The 12144-nt window shown below is 43.8% G+C and overlaps 1 protein-coding gene across 2 annotated transcripts in view; it reads left to right on the top strand.

Moving 5' to 3' along the window:
- MTUS1 (microtubule associated scaffold protein 1) overlaps positions 1-12144 on the top strand; it is a 107024-nt gene that overhangs the window by 2972 nt on the left and 91908 nt on the right. The window lies entirely within an intron of this gene.

Here is a 12144-nt window from a genome sequence, read left to right as displayed (position 1 = left end):
GGTATGAGGGCAGACAATGGCAGTTTCACTCAGTGGTATATCACTGGTGAAACCGCTGCCTCCAGCTCCTGGCTGCAGCTTGTTTCTCCCTTGGCGCTGTTAGCAGAGGGATTCAGAAGGCAGCAGCTTCACCAGCAACATACAGCTGAGTGAAACTGTCATCGCAGTCTGCCCCTCATACTGGTCTTGGGTGATATATTGAACACCCAGCCCAAACCCTCTGATGATCTCTCCTAGCGGCTTCATATAGATGTTAAGAAGCATGGGGGAGAGGACAGAGCCCTGAGGTACCCCACAAGTGAGAGCCCAGGGGTCTGAACACTCCCCTTCCAACACCACTTTCTGGACACGGCCCAGGAGGAAGGAGCAGAACCACTGTAGAACAATGCCCCCTCAGCTCCCAACCCCTCTAGATGGTCTAGAAGGATGTCATGGTCACTGGTGTCAGAGGTCACTGAGAGATCCAGCAGAACTAGGAAACAGCTTTCACCTCTGTCCCTAGCCCACTGGAGATCATCGACCAGCGCATCCAAGGCAGTTTCAGTCCTATGATGAGGCCTGAACCCTGATTGGAAGGGATCCAAATGGTCCACATCCTCCAGACATGCCTGGAATTGTTCAGTAACCGCCTGCTCAATTATCTTGCCCAAGAATGGAAGATTTGAGACTGGACTATAATTGGCCATGATGGCTGGGTCCAAAGATGTTTTTTTAAAGAAGTGTGTCTGGGAAGACTCTCTCTCACAGAGGGAAGCATTCACCACCCCACAAGGCCCATTGCCCAACCCTCCCTGGCTTGCTTTTATGAGCCAGGATGGGCAAGGGTCAATGAGACAGGTTTCACTTGTTTAAGCAGCCTGTCCAAATCCTCAGAGGTAACTGATTGAAATTGATCCCATACAACCTGACTAGTCAGAGCTCTGGCACTCTCCCACCCCAGCCCTGCCCCTATGGTGGGGTCTGAGTGATTTTATCTGCGAAAAACTTTGCCAAGTCACCACAGGAGATATTGGGGTCCTCACTGGACCACTGGTAAATGTGGATCCTTTAAACTCTGGAGCACCTGGAGGCATGGAACTATTTTCCACAGATGCAATAGAGGTGGTGAAGAAGGTCCTCTTCACCGTTGATATCACCACTTGGTAGGCTTGACATTGAGCTCTAACCTGTGTTTGGTCTGATTCAGAGTGGGTTTTCCGCCACTGGTGCTCTAGCTGTCTCAACAGTTGTTTCATCGCCCTTAGCTCTGGGGGAAACCATGGAGCCATCCGGGCTCCATGCAATTTGGAGAGGGCACTTCGGAGCCAGACAGTCGATAGCCCTGGTTAGCTCTGCATTCTAGCGGACCACCAGGGCATCAGCCGAAAGGCCATCAGAGTTAATTTATCAAGCTAAAACAGACACACACAGTTGGTATAAACTTTTGTAATAAAGCTATCTAAAGATCAATAGTCATCAACCTGGTTAGACATGAGATGCACCTTTTCAGTTTTTAAAGGTCTTTTTCTCTTATCCTTTCTTGCCCCTATCTATCTTTTCCTTTGAAATTTTTTATTTGGTGCAGGAGAACCCAAACCAAAAACGGTTGGTGCCACTAACTGTGGCTGCAACCCACGAATTGAATGCCAGTAGTCTGCTAAAATGTTCCCAAGTAATTGCTTTGGAAGGTTAGTAAAGTTTCTTACTTGGAAGAACAAGTTCATTTTTTAAAATGTCCAGTGGTCAGGGATGATGGGATTGGAGGTCCAATGACCATCTGGAGTGCAGCAGGCTCCTCATTCACGCTCAAGTGCTTCAGTGGGAAGCATGCAAAAAAGAAGCCATTGCCATTATTTCAATTCTTGAAATAATTCAAGAATTATTTTATAGTCTGTAATGTACTTAAATACATACCCTTTTCATGTCAAAATGGTTGAAGCTGGCATTGCACCGATAATTTTAACCTCAGTGGTTGATGGTAAAAGTACAAAGGGGCATGGTGAAGAAGAGGTTGTAATTGGAGGAGTCATGCCCAGTTAATTTTTTGTCCATCTTGTCAGTAGCTGCCAGTCCAGGTACTTATTCTCAGAGTAATCTGTTATTACTTACTTACTGTGGCCTTTAGCTAGAATACCCAGGACAGGTGTTTTCTTGTGGGAAAACTTGGCCAGCAATGAAATGTTTGTTTTGTTCGTGTTTATTCCGTGAACTAAAAGTCAAACCTTAGGTGTGTTGTGTTTTCTTCAACAAGAGCAGGCATCATTTGGGTTGCTTAGTTGCCTCTTTTCTAAAAGTGGATATAATTGGAGAAAATAATTATTGCATTGCAGAAAATAATTACGGCATTGGACAAAATGTTGGTTAGGTGTAGGAATCCTTGTCTTTCTCAATCCTCCCCCCAACCCTGCCCTCTTTTTGTGGTATTTCTCTTTCTCTCAGTTAGGGACCGTAACCTTGACCTGAGAGAAACCTCCATCAAAGCATAACTGGATTAGCCACACAGTTTAAAGCCTGCCTCTTTTTTTTAATGCAGAGAATTTAGCATGTTGTGACTTGCTAGTTACTATAATGTAATGTGTTTTGTGACTACCCAGGTTTCCAATAAAGATGGGGAACAGTCGAATGTTTTAAGAGCATGGGTTTTGAGGCATGCAGAGATCTGCTGGAGTCTTGCATTAACTAAATCAGTGTTTCCCAACTGGTGTTCCGCGGCACACTAGTGTGCCGTGAGACATTGGCTGGTGTGCCGTGGGAGGGAGGCGGGCGAGTCGGGCGGTGAGAGGCGGCGGCGGCGAGGATCCGCGTCAAGCCGGGGGCGGCTCCGCGGTGGTGGTGCCGAGGTTTCTCTCTCCATTCTCCCCTCACACACACACACACAGGAAATAACACAGGATCAGCTGACAGGACCCAGCCAATGGGGCAGCGGCGGGGCAGCACATGCAAAAGGGAGGAGCGCGAGACAGCGGACGAGGAGGAGGCCGGCATGTCCGGGCAGCAGCAGCAACAACAGCAGCAGCAACTCCCGGCGGCGGCTCCTCAAGCCCCGGGCAACCCTACTCCCTCACCGGCCTCGGCCGCCCTCCTGCTCCACCCGCCGCCGCCTCCCCCGCCGCCACCGACCACCTCGGCCCCGCCACCGCCCCCTCCTCCACCCGCTATCGCCGCCGCCACCACCACAACAGCCGCCGCCTCAGCTGCCGCCGTCCCTCAGTCCCTCGCTCTGCTGCCTCCTCCCCCCCCACCCCCAAAGCTTGGAGGTTCCCCGGCAAAGGGGAGGGAAAAAATCGAAAACTTTCACTTTCGTGCGTCCCTCCCGGCGTGACGCTGCGCGCTGACGTCACGGGGCTGTAATGGTGGTGTGCCGCGAGATTTTTTTCATTAAACAGGTGTGCCGTTGCCCAAAAAAGGTTGGGAAACACTGAACTAAATCTCACAGTGGTGGATGGTGTATCAAGACAGGAGTGGGGCTCCCAAGAGCATACCTGTAGGTGTCAAAGTTGTGAAGAAGTCTTGGCGATTATTTCTTCTAATTTCCAATACGGTGGTAACACTAGTCTGTGAAAGAACAACAACAAGAAGCCATAGGAAATGTTGGATGTTTCTGTTTGTTGACGGATTCCTTTGTAATAAAGGAAGAAAATCAGTGGTATGAACATGGAAGTTTAAATACTGCAATTCAAAACACTCGTGTAATTAAGTATCACGCCTCCCAACTTATGATGTGGTTAAGGTCATCTAGCTTTGGAAAGATGCTCAGTAATTTCTATTTTATACAATACACTGTTTTGTTTCTATTTATACAATACACTGCTGGCAAAAAGAGGGGGACTGGAAAGGGCATTCACGTTGAAATCTGATACCGTTGCACTGTGGTCAAGGAAAGGTGGTGTGTGAATGATTTCTTGAGGTTCATTGAAAAATGAAAGGATTTTTAAAAATGCTTTTTAGAACCAAGTATGCCTCAAGCAATCAATGGCCCACTAAAGAAATGTACAGGACAAACTCGACTGCTTGGAATGAGCTGATGAAATCCCTAAGTGCTTTGCTTCGGTATGCTGGCATATAAAGTGCCACTGGGTTAAACGTTTTCCAGGCGTCACTTGTAAAGTTATTGGAAAAAAATCAGGTTACATTATAACAGATGTTTAATAAACCTTCATTGCAGAATGTATGCACCAATGAACAGATTGTGTTAAGGTAGGAAAAAATATGAATCTCTCTCTCACTCACTTACTCACTCAGATCTTAATAGTTTTATTTGCTATTTGTATGAGAAACCTATATTCAAGTTTTAGTCATACAGAACATTTCCTTTCCTCTCTTGCCTTAAAAAATGAAAGTTAATTGGTGAGCTGTCTGTGAGACTGCAAGCCTAAGCATGTGTGCTTGGAAATGAGCCCCATTGAAAGCACTGGGACTTGGGTCTGACTAAGCAAGTTTCTTCTGCGTTTGACATAAAGAAACAACTGAAGTATTTGCATGAGCTATTTGCCTTTTTGATTGAACCTATGAATATGTAAAGTTAGTTGATGATGATGGATGCATTCCAGGGGTTTGGAAGCTACATTTCTCCAATGAGTAAGTAAAAATCTACCTAAATTTTCTGCTTCAATTGTAGTGTGTGATCTGTTCAACTACAGTAATCAGTTGTAACTGGTTGAGTACAAGGTGTGGGTTTGGGAGATTTTTTTTTTAAAGCTGAGGTATAGTGGAAAAGCTTTTGACTGTGTTGTGCTTTAATGACTGAAGCTTCTGGAATTGGAAATTTAACTGTACTTGTATTTTTTTTTTAATGTCTTTCAACAAATATCTCCAACATATTGTGCAGGGCAGTTCCAAACAGGAATACAGCATTTCAGCTTATTTGCTGCTGAACTTCAGGGTGGTATAGTAGTCACAAGCTGGGCACTTCCCCAATTCTTGGAGACTTCACAGTGAATACTTTTTAACAAGTTGAAACTCATACTGGTGTTTCCATTCGAAACAGAGGCCACTTTTCATAGTCAGCTCCAGAGTACTCTCATTTCCTTGGGTGCACAGGATTAGGTAGAACCACTTTGGTAAAGAAAGCTTGCTTACAACAACTCCATGGATTTATTTCACTTGCATGAAGCTGTTGATTAAGAACAATAACCTTCATTGTGGGTTGAGGCTTTTGCCTGAATGTGTGAACTACATGTCTTGGAAAGTATGATGAAAGATTTGTGTCGTTGGTTCGTTTACTTTAACGCATGCAATTTTCCATGATGAATATGCAGATGTGAACTCTCAGATTTTTACAGAAGAAGCTGATGTCAGTCATAAATTATGGTTAGCAGATTGCATCTTATAGATCAATGCTTGAGGAGAGCACTGTACTAAGAAAACATTCTGACATTGAAGCTGCATAATGGGTTATGCTGTTTTGTTGTAGGAAGCTACTTCTCTGTGATGGGATGGAGTTATTGACTGCAAAACGATTGCTTGAAGTTAATGGGATAATGCCCCAGAAATGATTATGTATTTACCACTGGTGAAATTTCACGTTGCTAGAGTAATCTTCAAGTCATGTGGGGTGAGGAGGGATGACATGATTGGTGTGGAGGTTAACTTTGGAACTCTAGAATTCCCTTAAGGGCTCTTTCTTGAGTGATGGAAAGTGTCCTTCGGGATTTGGAATGGTATGGAATGTTAATGAGGGGGAAATGGCTGTCTTTTGCTTACTCAATCAATATAGGTTCGCCTTGCGTTCTTACATTGCAGACTGGGGGAATTCAAACATTGATCCACACATTGCTTTTAAACGTAAAAAGAGTCTGCTGCACCAGGCCAGTGTCTCATCTAGTCCAGCATCTGGTTTTCACACTTGCCAACCAGATGCCTGTGGGAAACCCGCAAGCAGGATTGGGGACAAGAGCATTCTCGCCTCCTGCAGTTTCCAGCAACAGGTATTCAGAAGCATTACTGCTCCAAATGTGGAGGCAGGGCATAACCATTGTAGCTAGCAGTCATCAATGACCCTCTCTTCCTTGAATTTGTCAAATTCTCCATTAAAGCCATGTGTTCCCATTCATCCTTCATTTAAAGTTCAAGGGCTGAGAGCCAAATTGCATGACAGCTGAGAGGAGATGCAGCCATTTCTATGTACATGCTATATATTTAGGTAAGCATGTTAAATGTACACAAGGTTCTTGTTACCCTTGTTATTAAGAGTCATGACTTAATATATACAGAAAGTAAATTGTATAACGTGGTAACTATACAGTGGTACCTCGGGTTATAGACGCTTCAGTTTACAGACGCTTCAGGTTACAGACTCCACTAACCCAGAAATAATACCTCAGGTTAAGAACTTTGCTTCAGGATGAGAACAGAAATCGTGCTCCAGCGACAGCGGGAGGCCCCATTAGCTAAAGTGGTGCCTCAGGTTAAGAACAGTTTCAGGTTATGAACGGACCTCTGGAATGAATTAAGTTCTTAACCTGAGGTACCACTGTATCAACATCTCATTGCACTATTGCTTGGACTACATCTGATAACTTACTTTAAAAAAATCCGTCTTAGCTAATGTCAGTTCTGGGTTGCTTCCATTCATGTGATAACATAGTAGTGACTGCTATAAGACAGCACTATGTTTTCCCATTTATTTTCTTGTTGGGAATTACTTTTAATATAAGCAGAGTGTTTGGTACTATTATTGCTGCTTCACCCAGCAATAATTTGCCTCCCAAATCCCATGCTTTTTCAGACGAGACTAATTACTCAGAATGGTTGTAATTTGCACTTCAAACATCCAAAGACCTCTCTTCATATCCCAGAAAAGTGCAGATTATGAGAAGAGGGCTTTTCCTCATTACTTCTCTGGAGGTCAGCAGGAAGCATACCTAGCTGTAAGTAGGGTATGGTGGTGATGATCAGTCCCACCATGGAGACATAGCATGAAGACATTGACATACTTTAATGGGGAACAGCATGTTGAAGGTTGCAGGTTCAACCCTTGGCATCTACCACTGAAGGAGTCAGACTGTGGAAAGACCCCTGTATGAGATCCTCGGGAAGACTGAACACCTTTGCAGAAGCGGGATTGTAACTTGATGACAGTGAAGGTATGAACGAGCCTGTCAAATTGCACGCATGGCTTGCAATACAGTGCAATTAGAGTTGTAGTTCACACTTTCAGCTGACAGTGTTTAGCTGCAGCAATGGTATACCAACCCAGAGGCCCTAACTACACTTTGCATATGCATGCGTGTAACAAATGCCCAGTGGCTGCTTTCTCATCAGGTGGGAGATTTGGAGCAGATAAAAATGACACTTATCCTTTCCCTGCACACTGCTTCTGAACCCAAGCCACTTCCCCCTGCTTAGTTTCATTTTTTTAAAAAAAATGGTAGCACACTTACCGTACTGTATTGAATAATAAACAAATCAGTTCAGAACAAAAACTTTAAACTCGGTGATAAATAGCTTTCTATTAAAAAAAGGGGGGCTAGGAGAAAGATGCAGACAAAAAAAGCATATTAGCAGGATTCCATTTGCCTCATACACAGAAGAGCCATTCACCAATCTCTTTAGTCTTCCCAACCGGAAGAGCTGTGCATGTCCCTAACACATTCCTCTTGTCTCTACTCCTTTTCCCTTCATTTCCTGACTGAAACCCCCATCACATTAGGAGAAGGAACTAAGACCAGAGCCATAGCAATTGGGGGGGGGCGGCTAGCCAGGTTTTTTTGCCCCGGGTGAAGCCTCCAGAGGGCTGCCACTGAGGCTCCCAACCCATGTGTGTGTGTGTGTGTGTGTACACAAATGCATGTGGGGAGCCCAGCAATGTAGCTAGCCGCTTGGGTTCCTAGTGCAGGGGTGTGTGTCTTGCAGCTGGGGGCAGGGCGAGCCACCTATGGGGACGGGGTGAGCCTCTCCGCTGCTTGGAGCCTCTTCGCTGCCTCCCCCTCAGCTGTAGGGTGGCTGAGGGAGAGGCAGCATAGGCAGAGGCAAGTCTCATGCTGCTGTTTCAGTAAGTCACTGTGTCACTCCTAAAAAGTTCCGTGAGCCCATTTTTTAAAAAAATCATTTTGTCACCCTCCCTCAGTGATGACAGCTGGTGCAGACTGCACCCCCTGCACCCACTCCCTCTGCCACTGGGGGGGGGCACATTGGGTCTTTGACCCAGGTGAAAATAAGCCTAATTTCGCCCCTAAGAACTATATAGACCCTCTCCAACCTTGTATTCCAAGCTCAGTGCAAAATAGTTTCGTAAAATTATAAGGGAGGGGGAAACCTGCCCTCCATCCGTGTTGCTGCAACCTTTTAGCCAAGTTTTATTCATGTTCTAAAATGAAAATAGTGAAATTCCTTGTCTGAATTCTTGTGACACTTGTTGAAAAATTGTAAAAGGGGCTAATAGCCAAATATAAACTGGATAACGTTTTGCTGATTTTTTTTTTTTAATGTTTCCCCATGAGCCGTATTTCCAGTTCCTGAATTTCCAATTTTTCATGCTTGTTGGCTAGTTCCCTTCTTGCTCCAAGATGAATGGTGGAATTATTCTTAATTCATAGGGAAGGTATCCAAATTTTTGTCATTAGCTATGCCCCAGTTTCACTGTTAATACAGCACTTTCCTGTACTACTGTTTCTACCTCCTGCCCTCAAATCTTATTCTAATTTAAGTACCATTCTATTTTAGTCAGCTGTTGTGTTGGTGCTCCTGCTCACTTTTGAATGGCTACAAAGTCTCTAAAGTGATGCCAGCTTGCTATCAACAGAGGTGAAGTGTTCGTGCAAGATTCAAGTATTCTTCTCTGAAAAAGTATACTAGCTGCTTTGTGTTAATCCTGTGTGTCAGCAGTTCAGTGTTTGTTGGACAGGTTGGGAATGAATAAGGGTGAACAAGCTGAGGCTTGAGCGGGACAAGATGGAAGTACAGTGGACGCTCGGGTTGTGAATATGATCCGTGCAGGATGCACATTTGCAACCCGCAGCTTTCGCAACCTGCAGCAGCGCGTCTGCGCACTCACAGGTTGTGATTCGGTGCTTCTGTGCATGCGCAAAGCATGATTTAGCGCCTCTGTGCATGTGCAACTGCCGAAACCTGGAAGTAACCTGTTCCGGTACTTCCTGGTTTCGACAGTTCATAACCTGAAAAAACACAACCTGAAGCGTCTGTAACCTGAGGTGTGACTGTACCGTGTGTCAAGAAGACAACTGATGAGGATGGAGTTGCACTTTCTTAAGCTAAGGATCAAGTCCATAGCTTAGGGTCCTTCTGAGCTGAACACAGGTGGTGTCTGTTGCTAGGTGTGCCTTGTACCCATCTAGGTTAGTACACCTGATATCTCCCTATCTAGAGACATTGGACCTTGCCCTAGTCATTGCCAGGTACTGTAATGTACTCAGGGGTGTCAACAGGACTTTTGCGTCCCGACTGTATGTCATTTGGGTCCTCTGCCCCACTCACAAACAAGACACAAATTTGCGTAGTTTTTATTCACTTTTGTGGTTGAGTTGGAGCAGGGTTTTTTTCCTCACTTCTCCCTGGCCAAATGGCTTAGGTGAGGCAACTCCCAGGAAATACTATGCTACTAATGTGAACTTGTAGCATATGTTGTGTTGTTGCATTGCCCATTTTACTTTCCAACAGATGTATATTTAGAACATTAAAACAAGGGTGTCTCCCAGCAAAGCAGTTTCTACATCGCCTGGAGTAGCTCAGTTGGTAGAGCGCAAGACTCCTAATCTCAGAGTTGTGGGTTTGAGTCCTGTGTTGGGCAAAAGGTTCCTGCATTGCAAGGGGTTGGACTAGATGACACTCCTGGCCCCTTCCAACTCTACAGTTATGTGATTCTACTAGCACAAGGTTTTCCGCTTGCTCCTTTCCCTGTGTGCCTCTGCATCCTTCCCAAATGTGTTGTGGAGGATTAGAGGAACCCCTGAAACAGATTTAGGTAGGTGAGTGGGTTAGAGGAGAATGAATGGGAGCTCTATTGCACAACAAAAAGTCCTTGTGCTAGAGGAACTTCTTTGGATAGTGCTCAGTGCTTTTTAAAAATACTCAGTTGTAGGCTTCCTGCATATTTAGAAAGTCTATATGAGGAGGAGAAATAGGAAACTTGGGAAATGTGCAGTGAGTGCATGTCTGCTGAGCATTTTCAGTATTATGAACAGGATCCTTTTAAATATGGCCAGGATCCAAAGTAATATGAAATTAGCTGAGTGAGCCAGAGATGGCTTTAGAATTATTGATAAATAGTAGCCCTCAATTCTTTTGTATGGTGAACAATTCTGAAATGGAGTGAGGTTCAAATAAGGGAAAACATTCCACAGGGCTAGTGCAATCTTATTGTAAACATTTTTTACTCATACATTTGTGTTTGGCATATTATCCTATGAAGTGTAAGTATACCCACTAGGAGTACAAATTAACATCTGGTAGACTGCATTTCAGTACATGCCTGGTGGGCACAATTTTTTATTTAAAATATTTATAAGTCACTTTTTAGCCTCACAAGATAACTTCCATACTATATTCAAATGCAAAACAACAAATAACCAGAAAATAAAAGTAGTAAAACGATCCATAATAATATTTGCTAGTAGTATTGCAACATAAAGGTGGCTGATGGCATCAACAAGGCTTAGTTGCTAATTTTGGTGCTAGAGGATCACTGCAAATGGAAACTGGTAGCTCTGTGATATCACACTGGCATTTGCTTCATTTTGAATATTGGGAAGCTAACTAAACTAAAACCAGCAGCAAGGCATCATTGCAGTCACATCGAGCTAATTTCTTAGGCTAGGTATACTGATGAGAGAACACTTCTGTAGAAGGTCATTCAATAACACTAGTGTAAGTTATATTTAGCACTTGTGTACAGTATAACAGACTCTGGTTAGAGTAAAGCTACTATTAATACTACCCAGTTATTCATGTACAACACGAGGGGACAACCGTTGTAGAGAGAGGAAGCTTGTAACATCACCAGTTCTCTCCCAATACAAATTGCAGGTATGTTTCTCTCCTTCACTCCCAAATCCAGACCTACCCCCATTCCAGGTTCCTGATCTGGACCCTTCTCTGCACTTTTTCTTTTTGGGAAAGAAAAAGTTTGCACTTGGCCCATAAACAATGACAGAGGTAATTTGGCCCTGATTTAAGAACCACTTAAGGAGTTCCTTTGTCAGCATGATTGTGTAGCTGTGGAACACCCCTATTAAATTGTAATAAACTAAACTGGTTGAGCAGGTTTTCTGCCATCTTCCATCTACAAAGTCGTGCTTCTAAACTTGTTGAAAGCAGTTCTTATCCACACACGAATTGCTTTTATGAAGGATTTTTGCAAAAAAATAAATAAATTACAAAATTGTTGCAGTGTGATGTGCTTCCTGTTGAGGATTCCAGCTGCTCCTTTGAATTCTCCTCCTCCTCTGATTTCGCAGTAGCTCTGTATCTCATCCCTATCCTTGCTTTTCATTGCATGTATTTTGTGGCCATTGAATGCTGTTGGTCCTTATTTTACCTATTTGGGAGTGAGTCCCCCTTTTAGTTTTTTCTAAACTTTTTTTCTTTTTCATGTGCAAAGCTTTGGATTCTCCCGAGGCTGCTGGTATTTCCGTCACTACCAATAGTAAAATGAATACTGATAATTAGCTTTTTTTTGCTGTAGGATGTTTGGGTAAGGTGTTCATGGGATACGTTTTAGGCCATATCTGTGCTATAAACCTAAATTTGCTGAATAGGCCCAGTACTTCTCCTATCTCACACTCAAGAGTTCTGTGAACCGTAATTAATTGAGAATGGTTAATGGCCTGCCACACACTTCCTGTGGTACTCTACTGCCTTCAGTTGCAGTAGAGAGGATGGTATTGAGGATGCTGTCCATTCACCAGTGATTCAGTTGCAGGTCCAATCAGCTTCTGAAGAAGAAATTGGGAGAGTGGGGAGGGAGAGGGATCATCTTGTCCTCTGCCAAAGGCAGCAAAATGTATTTATTCACTCGCTCTCTGTGTATGCATACCGTGAAGCAGACCTTTGTCCCATTATTATTATTATTATTATTAATAACGATACAAATACCCAACACAGAGACTAATGCATAAAGTGCTGTAAACATATTGCAATGTAATTTTGTGCCATTCTTCAGTTGAATGTTTATATTAAATACCAAGCAGCCCTAACCACTTTGAGAGG

Source organism: Podarcis vaucheri (genome assembly GCF_965113315.1).
Source record: "Podarcis vaucheri genome assembly, chromosome: 9".
NCBI lineage: Eukaryota > Metazoa > Chordata > Lepidosauria > Squamata > Lacertidae > Podarcis > Podarcis vaucheri.
This window is presented reverse-complemented; position numbering and strand designations above follow the sequence as displayed.